This window comes from Balaenoptera physalus (genome assembly GCF_965194825.1).
Source record: "Balaenoptera physalus genome assembly, chromosome: 6".
Lineage (NCBI taxonomy): Eukaryota > Metazoa > Chordata > Mammalia > Artiodactyla > Balaenopteridae > Balaenoptera > Balaenoptera physalus.
Genome location: NC_138885.1, coordinates 8,636,410 through 8,655,973, shown reverse-complemented (window position 1 = coordinate 8,655,973; position 19,564 = coordinate 8,636,410).

The window sequence follows — 19,564 nt, the reverse complement described above, 5'->3', positions numbered from 1 at the left end:
GGTTTTAAGCCACTAAGTTTTGAGATGGTTCCTTAAGCAGTGAAAGTTAACTGATCCAGGGAGAAAGAAGCATAAACAAATCAGATAAGAGCAGTTTTAGAAGTGAGCCCAGGATTCTTGTGTAGCACAAAAGAGAGTGACTAATCAGCCTTATGGAGATTACACATGGCTTAAGAGATAACTGTCAAGGAAGAGTTAGGCATTAACCAGGTGGTAAGTGTATTATTAGCAGGATAAACGTAGGGGCAAAAACACACAGGTAAGCAAGAAGCGCCAAATGTGTGTAAGGAAATTAAAGCACTGTGGAGCTTTCAAAATGCTGAGTTTTCAGGAAATCAAGCTAGAAAGGGGAGCAGAGTATTGCCTTTAAGAAGCCTACGTGCTTAGTTCCATGAACTTCAAGGCTCAAGTCAGTCCCCACTTCCTGAGGTTCACCTGTCTGCTCCCTATTCATAACAAGTTCTGGCTTTTCTGACTTTCTGTAATATTCCTTATCTTTGCCTTTCACTGGGCATTGACACAGCCTGTGGGAAATATTTAGGTCCCATACTTGTAAATGTGTCAGCTGTGAGAGAGCTTTCTCATCCAAAGATTCCAGATTTGTTTTCGTCTCTGGAACATCTCTGTTTCAGAACTGTAACAACAGCAGTTAATGAAAAAGATGATAATTCACCTCAACCAACATTTGTTGGCCATCAATTATTTTCAAGACAGTGTGTTCTCGCTTTCCATTCACATAGAGTGGGACTCCCTAGGGATCCCTTGGATCTAGAGCTTCAGCTGTTCGTCTGAATATGGCTGAGTATCAAAAACAAACTGAAGCAGCCAAACATCCCAGGGACAGGGAAACCGTGTACCTACAAAGAGATCCATAATGCCAGCTTGGCATCAGCAGCCCTACATCATTTGAATTCCGGTCCTATCACTGCTAACACTCTAAATTGGGAGAAATTTCTTGTTTCTCATAGCCTTGGCTTCTACGTTTATGAAATAGGAATAATATTATTTTTATTTCATTTTAATGAATTTTAATTGAAGTAGACACATATGACTAGCAGCTACCTTATTGGACAACACAACTGTCTGAGTGCCCTGGATTCAAATCCTGTCTGTCTCACTTGGTAGCTGTGTGACTTCGGGGAACGTACTCAACTTTGCTGAGCCTTGGTTTCCTAATCTGTAAAATAATTACAAAAATATTTTAAAAGTTATTGGGAGGCTAAAATGAGATATGTGGATTTAGTAGCTTATAAACAAAGAGCATTCAATAAATATGAGTTATCTTATTACTTTATGATTTCAAAGATTCACAATTTTACAAATATATCGCTTATATCCTTGTCTCCCCCCAAAAGCTAATGAGACAGGTGACACAGGTTTTATCTATCAATTCCGTGTTATGGATGAGATGTAGGCAGCTTAGGGCCTTAATGAAGGACAGAGGTATATGCGCACTGTATGCCTGAATACTTGTTTTGTGGGTGTTGAGGATCTTTGTGACCTGTGCTGAGCACAATCAGGGTTACAGAAGACACGTGCAATAGAGACCCTGTTCTCAAGCTGCATAGTGTCCAATGGCAAGGTGAAACTGACATGTGGGAAAAAAGAAGAAATCAATGCTCTGATAGGTGGTATGGTTCTGACCGTGCATAGCAATCGTCCAGCAGCATCCTTGGAGAAGGCCCAATCATTTAATGGTGGCTCAGGACCCGGGCCAGCCTGTAAAATTTAATAACCTATTAAATGCTCACATCTATCTTTCAATAGTATTGCAATTATCTATAGTCTACAGATGAGCAAACTAAGAATTTGAGAAATAAAAGAATTTGACCTAGGACACTGTCAGGTCTGTGATTTGATTTTGTCCAACTTACGAGCTAGTAAGTTAGCTTATTACTTTGTTGTGGTTGCTGGCAGATGCCACAAGAATCTTGGATCAGAGACAAAAACTTTATGACTCACAGCACAGCAAGCAGTACAATTTAAATGATTTCTCCTTAACCCCAAGTCCCTTCATGGACTCATATGAATGTTGTGCATGTGGTAGGTGTGTATCACAGCTGAAAAATACTGGGCTTGGGAAATCCATCATCTTATAACAAGCAGCAAGTAAATCTGCTTTGTCTCTAACAGAGACTTGGCTTCATCCCTCAAGGTTGCTGGCTGAAAATATTAACCAGGGAAAGGGCTCGGTAGTGGGTAGTCAGCGCTTTGCATTTGGGGCCTACTCAGCTAGCAGGGTTCACGAAGGCTTAGGGCCTGTGCTTGATTGCCTCTCCCAAATATCCCCAGCTAAGAAGTGATTAATGTTCTTTGGCTTTAAATTCAATTTGTTCCAACATAATATGGGGCCTACTAGTTATACAGACAAGTTCAACAACCCTGCCCTCTGGTCACCATTGGAGTATTTCTGACATCACCGTGTGCCAGTGAAACTTACATTGTCATGATTAGCTTAAGGGTCCTAAATTCTTTACCTAGTATTTAAACAACCTACATATAGTATTCCTAATACTCATAAAATATTTCTAATAGAATATCATCCTTATTTTATATGAGATTCCGAGAAAATTTACGTGACTTGCTCAAGGCAAACCAGAAACTCGACCTTCAGGAAAACATATTATAAGGAGAGTTTATTTTTCTCTCCTTACCCTCTATCTTTCTCCCTTCCTTATTATACTCATGCCCAGCATTCTCTCACAGATGAAGCTGGTCCTTCACTGCTGTCAGTGATCACACCACAACCTTCCTGACATGGGTCCTTTTCTCTACAGTGTCCAGCATGGAGCCTAATGACAGCCAGAAACAGTCGAGACCTCTCAGCTTCCTTGTTTTATCTTTCATGGATGCTCAAGGGGGTGCATGGGAGACTGACAGTTTAAAACAAAAATGTCTGCTAAAAGAACAAGGAAGATAAATCAGTCTAGGGGAAATTTAGCTAAAACTGAGCAATTTTTATAGCATTTAGAGGATCCTTCTCTCCTGTTAAGCAGAATGCAAGTGATCAAACAAGTGATGGATTTCATTAAGGGATGAGTCACTGTATGGTTCTCAAAACATAAAAAATAGTATGATGTACCACAAAGTATAAAAGGATCTCTTTCTCAGTCCTTAGTCCCTGCAAATAGCATCTTCTGATACCTCCTCTTGGGGCTTCCCAAGGTATTTTACCACATCTGTGAAAAACTCCTCTTTTCCTACTTTCCACATGAGTCACAAATGAGCACCCAGGTAGTCATGATAGCATGTAGGGGCCCAGTGGGTCCTTATCAGGGCTGACACTTAATGAGTAGAACCATAGCTCATGGCACTGTTTGCTTTTGAACGTTTTGCAACAAATGTCTAAAACAGCTTCTTGATGCAATAGGAGGCTTGAACATCAATTAGAACACTTTTTTTTTTCATGTTAGTACAATTGGATATAGTTTTTTTTTTTAACTTTTTATTTTGAAATAATTATTGAATCACAAAAAGTTTCAAAGATAGTATAGAGGGGTTTCATAAACTCTTCACCCATTTTCCCCCAACATTTACGTTTAAGATAACTATAACACAATATCAAACCCAGGAAATTGACATTAATACACTGTATATATTTCCGTCATTTGATCATGGGTGTAGATTTGTGTAACCACAACCTCAATCACAATACAGAGCCATTCTATCACCACAAAAATCTTCCTTCCTTTATGGTCACACCAAACACCTTCCTCCACCAGCCTGGCACCCACTAATTTGTTCTCCATCACTATAATTTTGCCATTTCAAGAATGTTAGATAAAGGCCGTCATTCAGTATGTGGCCTTCTGAGATTAGCGGGTTCTTTTAAACTTTTTATTTTATATTGGACTACAGTTGATTAACAATGTTGTGTTAGTTTCAGGTGTACAACAAAATGATTCTATTATACATGTACATATATCTATTCTTTTTCAAATTCTTTTCCCAATTAGGTTGTTACAGAATATTGAGCAGAATTCCCTGTGCTATACAGTAGATCCTTGTTGGTTATCCATTTTAAATATAGCAGTGTGTACATGTCAATCCCAAACTCCTTAATTATCTGCCCCCCCCTTCCTCCTGGTAACCATAAGTTCGTTCTCTATAGAACAATTTTCTAATTGCTTTTTGGATGAAGAGTGATGTCAGCAACTCTCTAAAACCTCTCCTGACTCAAATTTTACTAATAAACATATTAGATATTTGGAATATTTGGGATATTAGAACTCTCTCTCCCTAACTGGGAGATAACTTTCTCCTGCCTTCTACTTGAGTCTTTAAAGCAGAGAGATTGTTTACTCTTTTTTAATACTTTATTGAATCTTAATTGGTAAAATTTAGGTATTGCATTGTTTTGGTCTCATTTATTGGATTATAAATTCCTTCACAATGAATGAAAAAGGAGTCATGACATTAGTTGAATATCTGTTACGTGCTAGGCGTTGTATGTTCATATTTCTAATCATCACAATGCAGGAAGCTGAGTATAATCATCCTCATTTATATTTTATTGTTTCCAATTTATTTAGTTATTTTTATTGAAGAATAGTTAATTTACAATATTACATTGGTTTCAGGTGTACAGCATAGTGATTCATTATTTTTACAGATTATACTTCATTAAAAGTTGTTCCAACATAATAGGTACAATTCCTTGTGCTATAAAATATATCATTGTTGCTTATCTATTTTATATATAGCAATTTGTATCTCTTTCCCTTACCTCTGTCTTGCACCCCCAGCTGGTAACCACTAGTTGGTTTTCTATATCTGTGAGTCTGTTTTTGTTTTGCTATATACATCCATTTCTTTTATTTTTTAGATTCCACAAATAAGTGATATCATTTAGTATTTGTCTTTCTCTGTCATTTCACTAAGCATAATATTCTCTAGATCCATTCAAGTTGCTGCAAATGGCAGAATTTCACTCTTTTTTATGGCTGAGTAATATTGTGTTGTTAATATACCACATCTTCTTTATCCCTTCGTCTGTTGATGGGCACTTGGGTTGCTTCCACATCTGGCTATGGAAATAATGTTACTATGAACATTGAGGTTCATGTATCTTTTCAAATTAGTGTTTTCATTTTTTCCAGATATAGACACAAGAGTGAGATTGCTGGATCATGTGGTAGCTCTATTTTTAGTTTTTTAAAACACCTCCATTCTGTTTTCCATAGTAGCTGCACCAATTTATATTTTCACCAACAGTGTACGAGGGTTCCCTTTTCTCCACATCCTTGTCAACATTTGCTATTTGTAGACTTTTTGATGATAGCCATTCTGACTGGTGTGAAGTGATACCTCATTGTTGTTTTGATATACATTTCTCTAATTAGAGATGTTGAGCCTCTTCTCATATGCCTGTTGGCCATCTGTATGTCTTTTTTGGAAAAATGTCTATTTAGGTCTTCTGCCCATTTTTTGATGGGTTGTTTATTTTTTTGATACTGAGTTGTATGAGCTGTTTATATATGTTGGATATTAACCCCTTATCAGTCATATCATTTGCAAATATTTTCTCCCAGTCCATCGGTTGGCTTTTCATTTTGTTGATGGTTTTCTTTGCCATGCAAAAGCATTTAAGTTTAATTACATCCCATTTGTTTATTTTTGCTTTTATTTCCTTTGTTTTGGGAGATGGATCCAAAACAATATTGCTACGATTTATGTCAAAGAGTGTTCTACCTATGTTTTCCTCTACAAGTTTTATGGCTTTAGGTCTTACATTTCGGCTTTAATCCATTTTGAGGTTGTTTGTTTGTTTGAGATTTTTTTGTATATTGTGTGAGGAAATGTTCTAATCTCATTCTTTTACATGTAGCTGTCCAGTTTTCCCAGTACCGCTTATTGAAGAGACTGTCTTTTCTCCATTACATGTTCTTGCTTCCTTTATTGCAGATTAATTGACCATAAGTGTGTGGGTTTATTTCTGGGCTCTCTATTCTTTTCCACTGATCTATGTGTCTTTTTTTCTGTCAGTACCATGTTGTTTTATAGCATAGTCTAAATTCTGGGATGGTGATACCTCCAGCTTTGTTCTTTTCTCTCAAGATTGCTTTGGCAATTCAGAGTCTTTTGTGATTCCATATGAATTTTAAGATTGTTCTAGTTCTTTGAAAAATGTCATTTTTAGATAAGAGATAAGAAGCTGAAAGTGTTACAATGCTTGCTCAAGTTCACAGAGCTGGAAAGAAGAGAGGCAGGGACCTGGCCCCAGGGTTGTCTCCAGCCCCATATCCTTCTGTTTGGACACAGTAGTCTCACTCTCTCTGCAGATAATGCTGACTCACCTGCCACAATGTCATACAATAGAACAGTCACCTGTAGTCTAATGCTCACTGCATAAGTGGAGCATGTTGTATTTTAGTCTTTTTACTTCATTCCTGATAGATTACCACTGCAGAAATGCCAAAGTTTTGTCCCAGATTCAGAGACTCTGAGATTCAGGGTCTGGCCCTGTCAGAAAATTGGCAACCTCTGGCCTTCAGACATCATTCTGCATGACAGAAAGAGGCCTCAAGGCAGAAATGACTTGAGTGCATGAGCATCTGAGAGACAAATGGGGCCGTGAAGGGGACCCTAAAGCTCCCGACCCACCTGTTCAGCCCCATTCACAAGGTCTAAGTTCCGAGATGGAGGGCTGTCAGTGAAAACTCAAGAAGTCTTTATCATGAGGAAATCTGTGGGACACAAAACACACACAGTGTTGTTTCAGGGCCCAGGGGACCAAGTGTGACACAACAAGACAGAAACAAGCAACTTTCCAATTCTGTAAGGAGACAGCAGTGGCTGGGCGTGAGGAAGTCTGCAGGGACCATAGAGCCACGTGACACCTGGAGCAGGAAGATGCCTCTGGATGAGGAAGCATCTCTCCATGCCAGGATCCTGGCAGCCAAACTCCGGAAGGGTGGACACACAGGCCCCCTCTGAGCCATGGCCCAGGTCTCTTACGACAAACCAAGGGGTCAAAGATGGAATGGGGGTCTTTATTATGCAGCTAGAGAATACAGGCCAGAGATTTCCAAAAATCAATGTTATTTTAGAAACATTTGCTTCCTTAAGCAAGAGGAATTCAGTTTATGCAAGTGATGATGTTACATGGAAGCATAATTCAATTTTTTTTTTTAACTTAGGAAAGGACTAAATTAGGTCACATGATAGTAAGTCCCCTTCCAGGAGCCACACATATTATAGGCTCGGAGGGAATGCTTTGGAAGCTGGAATAGGGAGGAACAGTGTTCCAACAGGGTTCCCTGAATCCATGCTTGGTCTTCTCTACAGATCCAGTGGGGGATGAGGGACTGTGAGATGATAAACAGCAAACAATTCCCTAAGTGCAAAGATGTTCACCCAGCACAGCGCCAAGAACACCCAGGTGTATGCAGGAAGGGAATGAACGTAGTAACCTGGACCAGCGTTTGTGTAACAGGCAAGGACTGCCATTTATTCAAGAGTCAGGAAACCTTTCAGGAAAAAGCGACTTCTGAGATTTTTCTTCAGGACAAGTCAGAGTTAGTCGTACAGAACAGAGAAGGTTAGATTCCATACATCTTACCTGCTCCTTGAGAACAAAGCTTGTGTACGTTGATACTAGTTCCAGGAGAACCGTCAATATCTAGTCATTATGAAAATCAAGGTAAAAGGTAATTCATGCATTCGTTCTTCTGGCATTCACTGGCCATCCACAACCCCCTGGCATGGTGTGGAGTGTGGGAGGGGTAGGGATGAGGTAGAATAACACCCATCTTCAATGTGCTCACTCTGAGATGTGGGAGCAACTCACAGCTACATCAGTAAATGTGAAAGGTAACTCATGCCAGGTGTGGTGAGCACTGACAAGGAAGCAATAAAAATCACTTACTCTGTGCCTAGCATAGACCACGTTTTAGGAGAAACACTAAAGGAATGTAAGACATGGCATCTCTGTTAGTCCCTTCCTTCTCCACAAAAGAGCTATCAGTGGGGGTTGTTCCAGCAATTATTTTAAAGGTATTTAATGTTCCAAATTTCAAAAAACATTCTTATTTAAAAGGGTGAAAAATTTTCAATTTATAAAATGTTATACTAGACCTACTGCAGGACACCTGTCAACTGCCAGTATGATTTTGTAGTCCTAGTGCTATATCTCACAGATAATCAGGGAAAGAGCAAGTCAGAAGGGTTAGAAATTCCTGATCAGAGGCAGAAAACTGGGTGTGGAGGAGAGTAGAAAAGTGTTCTCATGAAGAAGTACATTCTTAACTGAGAAAGTAAGTAATCAACCTATCATTTTGACCACACAAACCACGTAAACACAACTCACCACGTTCCTTTGCTGTTCACGCTGCACACCCATAAAAGTTTCAACTGAAAGGACTTTTTCCATAAGAAAAAGTGTCATATTTTATATGGAAACTTACTAGAAAAAGAAGGCAAGATTTAGTCTACAGAAAAATTTTCTGGATAAATTTATTCCTTAAAACACGTGCACATTGCCAAGTAAAAATAATTGGCTCATTTACCTGGCATAAGCCTCATTTCATGGACCAGCATAAAATAATCCAGACTACTTACATTTTTATAGAAATCATATCATCATTGATAATGAATTCATAAATTCTGATTTGGCTTTGCTTTGCTCCTCGAAGGAAGAGAGAGAATCTTTTTCAGTTTTGTACCTAGAATCTAGGACAGTGCCTGAGACATATTTGCTGAATGAATGAATGAGTGACTGGTAAGAGTTAGAAGCAACTTCTGATTGGAGGTCAACATTGAAAGCAAAGACTCAGACACATGAATCTGCCTTCTACCATCTTGCAGGGTTCTTAGGTTCTCCCATCATCTTAGATCATAAACTTTCCACACAAGTCTAAATAGAAACCTATGAAGATCCCCAGCAGGATACCCGGCATATAGGAAAGGCTTTCTATGATCTGAGAAGCTTAGTTGCTCTTCACTAAATTCATGCCATGACAACTGCTTTCAGCAAGGTGAAGAGAGATATGGCATGTTCCTTGACCCAGGATCTCTTTCAGTTTAACTAGAGAAATGAGACAACAAATGCATAACAAAGTAGTGAACAAGTTTGCTATAAAAAAAAAAATCAAGGGCCTTAAAAAGTACTGTGTGAGATCCAAAGAAACACGCTGATATTGTTTTGGCCTTGAGAAGACTTCAGGGAGGAAGTCCCTACTCACCTGGGCCTCCACAGGTAACCGCAACGCCAGTATCTGGTGCACAGAAAGGACACCAGGACCTGGAATTGGAGGAACTGAGCTCAAGTCCCCCCCCCCACCCTCACTTCATTGTTTTGGGCAAGTTCAACAACTCAGGGTTGGATCCACGTTTTGTGGGCTTAAGGTATATACAATTTTGGTGTGCCATCTTTAAGTAAAAAGAATGCAAATACAAAATGAAGTGTAAGTATGATTATTTACTAAGAATGAAAAAAGAAATCATAACATACTACTGGAGACTTGCATAGTCTGATCCCTTTTTTCTTTTGAGATACTAGAAATGTTTATAGAGATGCTTCCTGACTTTGTTTCCATATCTGGACCAACTCCCAGAAGCATTCACAGGACCCTGCACAAGTGAAGACCTCAAAAGCTTAAACTTCCTGGGGAATTTGCCTTTTTAAACCTCTTGAGTTCTTGATTTTTTTTTTTTTTTTTTTTTGGCCACACCGTGCAGCTTGCGGGATCTTAGTTCCCTGACCAAAGATTGAACCCGGAGCCAAGCAGTGAAAGCTACAAGTTCTAACTACTGGACCACCAGGGAACTCCAAATTCTTGATATTCTTACATGTACAATACATAATAGTAAATCTCACCACACTGGGTTCTATAACAACGAAATGAAAGAATATATATGAAACTACTTTGGATAGCTAAGCTTTAGAAAAGACTGAGTGCTTGTGTGCAGTGTTCCATGTAGGGTACAGCTCACATGCAAGGCATGGAAACTAGGAGTGACATGGAGAATAAAGTTGGGTGAAGAAGGCTAAGGGCTATGTGTTGGCTGGAAAACAATGGTGTGAGGAGAAGTCAGAAATATGAATTGTATCCTAAGGACCAATGATGTAGGGGAAAGTGGAGAGATCTATGGCTAAAGCATTCTGGTGTAATTAAAGGAGTATTTTGAATAGTCAATTTAGGATATAATTGTGATACATTGTTATCAGGCATTGGTACTTTAGCTCAAATATGCGAATATAAAAATTATGTCTGACATTAGAAAGCATGGCCTTGTATGATGGGGTACTGGACATACAGGTGAAAAGTGATCAGAGAATGTCCTGAAAATAGAAAGGATAAGCTTGTTATAATCTATGCAGAACCCTTTGAGACAGGCTGGGACCTGGGACCCTTTGCTGCAGTGCTTGCACCTGGACAAACGTCTCCTCAAGTAACAAAATACAAAGAAACTATAAGGAACTAAAAATAACTGCGAGCATGTGCAGTTGAGGCAAATTCTGGACAACAAGATACAAAAAGACCAAAAACCCAACTGCCACTTCTGAAGAGCTGGGAGCAAAAACAAGGTGTCGGGAGCAAAAGCAGGGTATTGCACATGCCCCCTGCACACAGCACCACTGAAGGGGTGGGCAGACCACCTAAGCCACCCCTCCGGCCCAACCCCTGGACACACCCTACCCTCACCTCATATAAGGAACCAGGTCGTGCAACCCCTCACCCATAGAGAGTGAGCAAGCGAACCTGTCACTTGTTCTTGCTCCCCCCAGCTGCAGCGGGGGCCCCAATAAAGCCTTGCTTAAATTTCTTGTCTGGCCTCTGATCAATTTCTATTGATTAAGGAAGGCCAAGAACCCTGATGGGTAACATCTTGACTCCTAGAGGACACTCGATGAGAAAGTAGCAGGATGCTTCCTGGAAGGAGGGCTAGATGGCTATAGACCAACAGGATGGACCACAGAATAAAAGAATCAAGGATTGTATTTCAGCATCATCGCTTATCAGCTGGTTGATCTTAGGCAAGTTATTTACCTTCCTAAACATCAAAGCATCAGTTTTCAAATCTATAAAATGGATATATAATAATAACTGCTTTCAAGTCTTTCTTTTATTTATTGATGTATTTTTGATAGCGGTATAGTGAGAAAAGACTTGAGAGAGAAATCCTCCAATGATTCTTTATTTTGTTCCTCAGGGTCTATATTTTGTTCTGGAGGGTAAGAAGAGGCAGGGATGCCCAAGATTGTTTTTGTTTTTTGTTTATGTGTGTGTGTCTGTTCACCCAAACGTGACTAAATATAGATACAGACTCTGCTCTCTTTCACTGACCAAAGAGAACTCCTCCCAAGAAACTGTCCAAATAGAATTCATGAACTTGCTCTTCCCCTCCCAAATAAGATTCATTTTCTCTGATTCTTTGGTTAGTCTGGGTAAACACTTTATATTTAATAGGCAAACAGAGCCTGTTTCTGAAAGGTGTCTCTAAGATCACATCTACATTTTTCATCATATTTCTGCAAAGATTTTTAACAGACATTGAGATAGAACATCAAAGAGTGTTCAGTGAGACAGTAAAGCAAATGTCTTTTTAAAAAATGCTTCGGTGGCACAATCAGAATGTCCCCATCCCTCCCATTCATGTCCCACTACATGTACATCAGAGTTCTCAACATTCACCTATTCATATGTGACTGTCACCAAAAATTCATTTTCCTTTAGCAAATCAATTTTTCCCAAAGAAGCAAGATCGCTAATCCTGGATGTAAAGTGCTCTTTGGGGGCCAGCAGCAGATCTGGGATATGGCCTACAAGTTTTCAAAGGATCCATGTCCTCTGCCAACTCTGCTGCATGTGTCCATAGCAAACACTACCTTGCCTTCTCTTATAATCTTGAAGCAAGAGTGGAATACATTTTCATTCACGTATTTGACAGATTATTTAGGAGTTTCTATTTGGGGATGATTTTTTTTTCAAAGACTTAAAATCCGAGAAAATTGCATGTGCTTAATGACAAAGGAGAGCTGAGCCTACTAGGAAAGTTTAGTGAGCTGTGCTCATTCCCAGCCCCTAGAGAGATGATGCAGAACAAGACTTCAAACTTTGAAAAGGAGAGAGAGGGTTTTGGGGTCTTTATTTTGTTTTGTTTGTTTGTTTTTTGGTTTAGCTTGGTTCTTTTGCATTTGCAGTTTCTATTTTTTATTTTTTCTGTGAAGGTAAATTGCTCTGTGAAGGTATTAGAAGTGGCCTTTTGACAGCCAGATGGGACTGAAGTAAAATTTCCATTTTAGTCAAACTGGCTTCACACACTGTGCAATTTTCTTTATCCCCCAGTTTCAATTCAAGGCTCCTCTAGTGATATCACACTCAATCAAAGCCGACAGGTTATTTCTATTAAAGTTTGGGGTTGAATGAAGACTAACTGGGAGTGTGCTTCTATTGCTAATATTTCATTCCAGGGGCAGAAGGCAATACCTTGGGTAGAGTTAAGAAGATAAAATTTCAAGTGCTGCTGAAATTGAAAAACAGCTTGTTAGGGTAATTCAGCTTATTTAAATAAAATCATTGTTTATTTTGATGTCTCCCCCCCTCAGATTATAGGGCTCCTAACTCCTCTGTTGCTCCTGCCCCCCTGCACCTTCCTGAGGATCTTAATTATTACTCTCTCAGGAGACCTGGCTCTTTACACCAGGAAGAGAGAACAGCAGTGACAGGGTCTGCCGACCTGCAAATTCCTGGCTTTTGTGCAGAAGAAGAAGCCATTTTATTGGATCATCTCTGGAGGGGAGGGGTAAAAAATACACAGTTCTGCTTTCCACAGACTTTACCCTTTCAAACATGTTCTGTTTGGTCCAAGTGTAATAAAAGCTAATTCCCTACAATTACATTGGCTTCTGTGAAAACCAAGACTGCTGCTAGGTGCATGTGATGAATTTGGAGGAAGATAAAATAACAGTTAATTAGGCACACGTACATGTGTGCAACCACTGCTATTCCTTTTGGAAGAGAGGTAAATGAAACACAACCAAAAGTTAAATCCTTTTAAAACAAGTCTTTGTTTGTCAGAGGTACAAAAGATGATTTTGTAGAGCTCTAAACTTTAAAAGCAAATCAAAATCTCCCCAAAGTGCATTTGCCAATATAAGCAAGATGAAGCCATTGTTCTTTTATGTATTCATCAATATTGAGGAGCATCTTTAGACACATAACATCTGTGTAAATGGCACTTTACTCAGCATTGTGGCCAACATAAATGTTGGGAGATAAAAATATTGAATTTGGACTTATCCCAGCACATACAGCCTCCACAGCTCAGATATTAAAATGGGAGGAGGTGAAGTTTCAGAGCCAAAAAGAATACTTCCTGGGTCAGTTGAAAGTTCACTGTATATCATAAGTTCTTTATATCATAAGTTCAACAATTAATGCTTCTTGCTGTGGCTCTGTCCCCATTTAGCTGTATGATGTGAGGCAACAGTATAACCTTTCCAAGACAGTTTCTCTACCCATAAAAGTGAGGGTTATATAGAGTGATTCAATTCTATAAGAACTTCTGTTTGTAACATTTTTAAGTTTTTAGCAGAGATAAACACAGTGAGTAGTTCAAAGAAAGGCTTAATCATTCACAGAGGGACAATGAGTATCTACCATGGGCCAGGGCAGTGCTAGTGCTGGGGTGCAAAAGTGCACAAAACAGGCATGGTTTCTGCCTGGCAACTCACATCCCGATGAGGGACTGAGAAATTAAGCAAACTAGCATGCAAATAAATGCAGAGTAGCAACCTGAGTTAAATACAGAAAAGAATATTAATATGGTACTAGGAGAGAATCAGAAGATTGACTTACAAAATATTACTCTCAATATTATAATACCGATAAAAAACGTTTAGGATTGATTGAATACTTTATATCTCATCCGTTGTTAAGCATTTTGTGTTCATAATTTCGTTTAATCTTTAAATCAACACCTTAAGATAGGCGTAATTATTAAACTCATAAAAGCAGATGAGGAAACTGAGTTGTATGTATTAAGTAACTTATCTGAGTTAGGAAGTGGTAAATACAGAATTTGAGCAAGTCTCTTCAAATCCAAACTTCATTCTAATAATAATTGGGTTTTTTTCTGCCCTCTATTGAAAAGATTTAGTTTTATTTATTTTTCCTTTTCCCCTATAGTAATACAGAAAATTGTACATTTTATTCCTATTTCTGAAATGGTTACCCTTAATTTTCAATCAACATTATTAAGGCATAACTTATATACAGTAAGATACATCAATTTTAATAATGCAGTTTGATGAATTTTGACACACCTGTGTAACCACCACCATAATCAAGGCATAAAACATTTTTATTACCCCTAAAGAATAACCGTAAGCCATTTTTCAGTCAATCTCACTCCCTCCCAGCCCCAAGCAACTGCTGAACTGCATTCTCTCATTAAAATTCAGGTTTGGATTTTCTAGGGACTCATATAAATGGAATTACACTGTATGTACCCCCTTACATCATCTTCATTCACTCAGTTTGTCTGTAAGATTCATCCATTGTTGTGTGTATTGGAGAGTTTATTCCGTATTATTGCTGAGGAATATTAATTGTATGGAATTACTACAATTTATCTATTCGTTGGTTGATGGGCAGTTGGATTGCTTCCAGTTTTTGTCTATTAAAAATTAAGTTGTGAAAAACATTAAAGTACGAGTCTTTGTACAGGCATATATTTCATTTCCCTTGGGTAAGCACCTAGGGCTGTAATTGTTGCTAGGTAATATGTTAATTATACATTTAACATTATATATATATACACACATATATATGTATATATATAAAACATTACATAAGTTATAAATCTGCAAAACGGTTTCCCAAAGTTAGTGATTGTACCATTTTACTAACCACTAGGAATATACGAGAGTTCCAGTTGCTCTATAGTGTTGCCAACATCTACTATTACAAAACTTTTCAGTTTTAGCTATTCTAGAATGTGTGTAGTAGTATCCTATCATGGTTTTAATTTACATCTCCCTGATGACTAATCATGGTGGCAAAACTTTTATGTGCATATTAGCCACTCATACATCAAGTCTTTTGATGACTTTTATTTCAGTTGGTTTGTGTCATTATTTAATTGTAAAGGGCTTTATATATTCTGTATACAAATCTTTTTTCAGATATATGCATTGGGAATATTTCCTCCCATTCTGGGCCATGTCTTATTATTTTCTTAATTTTATCTTTAGAAGAGGATTTTTTTTTTTTAAATGGTATCTCATTGTGGGTTTTTTTTTTAATTAATTAATTATTTATTTATTTTTAGCTGTGTTGGATCTTTGTTTCTGTGCGAGGGCTTTCTCTAGTTGCGGCAAGTGGGGGCCACTCTTCATCGTGGTGCATGGGCCTCTCACTATCGCGGCCTCTCTTGTTGTGGAGCATAGGCTCCAGACGCGCAGGCTCAGCAGTTGCGGCTCACGGGCCCAGCTGCTCTGCGGCATGTGGGATCTTCCCAGACCAGGGCTCGAACCCGTGTCCCCTGCATTGGCAGGCAGACTCTCAACCACTGCACCACCAGGGAAGCCCCCGGATTTTTTTCTTTTATTTACTGACTTTATGTTTCATTGACCTTTGTGTTTATCCCTCTCCCAATACCACACTTTGTCGAATGCTATAAACCACAGCATTGGGGAGAGTAATTGCTCCCACTTTAATTTTCTTCGTTGTATTGTTTTATCTGTTCTAAAGCCTGTGCATTTCCATATAAATATTAGAATAAACATGTCTGTGTCTATTAACAATAACTTGTTAGGATTTTGATAGAACTAGTCTTAAACATATAGCTCAATCTAGAGAGAATTGATAGCTTTATTAGATTGAGTATTCTAACCCATGAATGTGGTATATTCTCTATGTACATATGTCTCCTTTCATTTCTTTTATCACCATTTTGTAGTTTTCAAAATAAAGATCCCATACATTTTTCTTAATGAATACCTAAGTATTTTCTTTTCTTTGGAGGAAATATAAATGGTATTGTGTTGATGATTTCAGTTTCCACATTTTTGTATTAGAAATATGATTGATTTGTACATGTTGACCTTGTATCCTGTGACCTTGCTGAATTCAATTATTACTACTATTGTTGGTTTGGTTTTTAATTTTTTTTTTTATTTCTTAGAATTTTTTATTTTTACAAAGACAGTGATATCTGTAAATAGAAATCTTTTTCTTTTCTTTTTAATTTGTACCTTTTATTCTTTTTTCTTGCCTTTTTGCAGTGAGGAGAACTTCTGATACCATGTTGAAATAGTGTGTGAGAGTAGACATCCTCAGTGTATCTCTGATCTGAAGGAGAAAGCATTGAGTCTTTTGCCATTAAGTATGATTTTAATTTTTTTGTAGATTCTCTTTATTGTTGAAAATTCTATTCTTCCACCTCTATGGCTTTCCTGTTTTCAATGTTATTGATTTCTGCTCTTTTTGTTATTATTTCCTTCCTTCTGCTTGCTTTGGATTTATTTTTCTCTATGCTTTCTAGCACCAGGAGGCAGGAAATTAAGTTATTTATTAAATAATTTCCTATATTCTAATATAAGCATTTAGTGCAATAAATTTTCCCTCAGTGCTCATTTATCTACACCCCACAAAATTTGATAAATTTTGTTTCCATTTTCATTCAGTACTATTTTTTTATTCCTTTGAGACTTCTTTGACGCATAGATTATTTAGAAGTTTTAATTAATAATGGTTGTTTTATGATATGATCTATCTTGGTGAATGTTCCATGGAAACTTGAGAAAACCGTACATTCTGGTGTGATGGGTGCAGTGTTACATATATGTAAATTAGGTCCTGCGAGTTGATTGTGTTGTTGAGTTCTTTTATATTCTTGCTGATTGTCTGTCTTGTACTTATATTAGTTGTTGGTGCAAGGGGCAGGGGCAATAGGGAGGGAAGGTAGAGGGTTGAAGTTCCCAACTGTAATTGTGGATTTGCCTGTCTTCTTTCAGCTCAACCAGTTTTAGTTTCACATATTTTGAGACCCTGTTGCTTCGTGTGTACATAGTTAGAATTGTTATATCTTTCTGGGAGATTAATCCTTTCATCATTATATAATGTCCCTCTTTATTTTGAGTAATTTTCTTTGCTCTGAAGTACACATTATCAATATTAATATAGCCACTCGTGCTTTTTTTGATTAATGTTTTCATGATATATCTTTGTCCACTCTTTTACACTCAACTTAACTTTGTCCACTATTTTACACTCAACCTATTGAATTTGAAGTTAGATTATTGCAAACAACATATATTTGGGTTATATTGAAAAGCAGATGGTTTTTATTTTGATGAAGTCCAATTTATTGATTATTTTATAATCCATAATTTTAGTGCCCCTTTCTAAAGAAATATTTGACTTGTCCAAGTTTTCAAAGACTTTCTTGTATGATTTCTTTAGAGTGTTTACAGTTTTAGCTTTTACATCTAGATCTATAACCCATTTTGAGTTAATTATTACAGATTTTATGAGAAAAAGGTCAAACTTCATTTTTCTTTATTTTTTTGCATATAGATATTAATTGTTCTACCACCATTTTTTTAAAAGTCTATTATCTCTTATTGAATTATGTTGGCAATTTTTTATAAGAACTCTTGACCCTATATATATGTGGATATATATCTCTGTACTCTCAATATTTGTTCCATTTATCCATGCTTATTCTTATGTCAATCCCACACCACTGTCTTAATTACTATAGATTTATAATAAATCTTGAAATCTGGCAAGATTATATTCTAAAGTTCCTCTTTCAAAATTGTTTGGCTACTGTAGGTCTTTTGAATTTTCATGTGTATTTTAGAATCAATTTATTAATTATTGCAAAACAGTCTAGCTGAATTTTGATTAGGATTGTGTTGAAACTATAGATCAATTTGGGAAAAAAAATGACAACAGTGAATCTTTCAAACCATGAACATGATGTAGCTGTCCATGTACTTAGGTTTTCTGTAATTTTTCTTGGAATTTTCTTCAGTGTTTGACTTTATTTTTCATATTTGTCCTTCATATTTTACATATCTTACGGTCTTATAAATTATTTTGATTTTGCTAACTGCATTTCTAATTTTTTGCTGCTAGCATACAGAAATACTACTAGTTCTAGTAGCTTTTTATAGATTTAATAAGATTTTTACATTAACAGTATGTTGTTTTCTAATAAAAATCATTTAACTTCCTTAATATGTATGGCTTTGTTTCTTTTTCATGCCTAATTTCTCTTTCTAGGGCCTCCAGAAAATGTGGAATGGCAGTGATTAGAGTTGATATTGTTTCTTTGTTCTTGATCTTAGGGAGGAAAAATTTAGTCTTTTACAGTCAGGTATATTAATACTGTAGTTGGATTTGGGAAGTGGGGTACATTCCCTTTATCAGATTGAAGAAGTTGTTTCCTAAGCTTATTTTCAGAGAGGTTTTTTTTAAAAAACAAAACAAAACAAAACAAACAAACAAACATTGAGTAGTTAATTGTGTCAGATGATTCTTATACAGCTATTAAGAAGATAACACTGATTTTTGCCATTATTCTCCTAATGAAGTGGATTGTAATGATTAATTTTTTAATATTAAACCAACCTTGAATCGTTAGTTTAAACACTTACATATGATTATGATGCATTGTGCTTTTTATGTTTTCAAGTTCTGTTTGCTAATAATGTGTGCTATAGGTTGAATTGTGTCTCTGAAAAAGACGTGCTGAAGTCCTAGCCTCCAGTGTCTATAAATTTGAACTTATATGGAAATAGGGTCTTTACAGATGATCAAGCTAATCTGAGGTCATTTGGGTAGGTCTTAAGCCAATATAATTGGCATCCTTATAAAATGGGAAAATTGGGACACAAACACAGACATGCACAGAGGGAAGGTGATGTGAAAATGACTATGTGACAATAGAGGCAGAGACTGGACTGATGCAGCTGCAAGCCAAGGACCACTAAGGTTTGCCAGCCACCATGAGATGCTAGAAAGAAGCAAGACAGGATTCTACGCAGATTATCAGAGAAAACACGGACCTCCCAACACCTTGATCTCAGACTTCCAGCCTTCAGTACTGTGAAAGAATTAATTTGTGCTGTTTTAAGCAACATAATCTGTGATCCTTTGTTATGACAACCCTAAGGAACTAATAAAATGTGTAAGAATTTTTGTGTCTTTTTAGAAATCACTTGTCAATTTTCACCAAAAAAAAAATGAGCCTACTTAGATTTTGACTTGTATTCTGTTGAATATATAGTTCAATTTGACAAGAACTGATATCTTAACAATATATACCTTCCCAGTCTAAGAATATGACATATTTTTCTACACAGTAACTCTTCCATAACTTATCTTCTACTGTCTTTGAATGTCTTTGTCTGGTTTCAGCATCAGAATAATATTGGCCTATGTAATGCCTTTGTGAGTTTTCTTCTCATCTCTGTAGTATTCATGTCATTTCTTTTTGACATGTCTAACAAACTTGACCAGTGAAACCAGATGAGCATAAATACTCTTTGTGTAAAGACATTCATTTATAATTCAATTTCTTTAACAGAAATTGTGTTGTTTCTATT